Source organism: Odocoileus virginianus, chromosome 34 (genome assembly GCF_023699985.2).
Source record: "Odocoileus virginianus isolate 20LAN1187 ecotype Illinois chromosome 34, Ovbor_1.2, whole genome shotgun sequence".
Classification (NCBI taxonomy): Eukaryota; Metazoa; Chordata; class Mammalia; order Artiodactyla; family Cervidae; genus Odocoileus; species Odocoileus virginianus.
Window position 1 is genome coordinate 4,355,661 of NC_069707.1, and position 1,176 is coordinate 4,356,836.

Genomic DNA, 1,176 nt, shown 5'->3' on the forward strand with positions numbered 1-1,176 from the left:
AAGATCATTAGCTGAGAAGTGACCCCAATAGCCTACACCATTTAGACCGACAACATCTTCATCCAACCTTCAACCTCACTTTGGGCAACTTTCCACTGGCTGCCTCTTCTTGTTGGGTCTTTGAAAAGCCAGGGTGCGAATCCCATCAGGACCATAGCCAGAATGCTCTATCCCAGGGCTCACCAGAATCCAATCCAAATGCCACCTCCTCCACGAAGCCTTCCCTGATCATCCCACCCAAAGCAGTTCCCTGCTCATGGCCAGCATCACTGGTGTATGGCCAGCATCACTGGTGTACGACCAGCCCAGGGACAGCGCCCGGGGGCTCAGAAGGCCCTGCACTCCGTTTTGTGCTCTGTCTGATCATCTTCAAATCTGTCACAACTTTTGAACAAGGGCTCTACATTGCTTTTTTTTTTTTTTTTAATTCTGCAAGCTTTGCTGCCAGCCCTTCCCTCGCTCCAGACTGCACCGTCCCATTCGGTTTTCTCCGTGGCACTTCCATTATTCAAAGTGATCCCTTTGGTTAATCTGTTTACTGACCTTTCCCCTTCGACGATGTGAGCTCCGGCAGAGCAGGAGCCTCGCCAGCCTGGCTCACCACCAGGTCCCCGGCCCCTGGAACAGGGCCAGGAGGAGGGTGAGTCTCAGGAGCACATGGTGAATTAATGACCAAGGCAGAACACTAAAATTACGGCCGGGAGTGCAAAACACCCGGAGAGGAGTTGATGTTAGCTGGGCTTCCTGCCACGGCTGCAGACTCATTTCCCCAACACCAGTCATCCTGCCGAGGTGAGGCACTGATTAATAAAAGATGCTCGTGTCATCCGCGAGTAAATTCATCCCAACAGGTCAAGAACCAAGATGAAACTTAACCGCTGAGTTCTAGCACGCCCTGCCAGGAGGCGATCCTGGCGCTGCATGCTCTCTCCTCTCTTCTTCTTGGACCCGGGGATTTTGCGATCCTTTCGCCTGCCATCTGTGTTCCTCCGGGAAGTGACCTAAGCCCTGATCCAGCGGTGGACCTGGCTGGCCTGGCTACCGCTGGGTTCACAGGTGGAGCGTTGAGACAAAGGAGCCTCCACTGGGGATTCCAGGAATGTTCTTCCCAGAGGTTCCGGAAGGGCTTCTGCAATAACTCCCTTCTCCGCTAAAGGTGGCCTGCCTCCAGTGGGC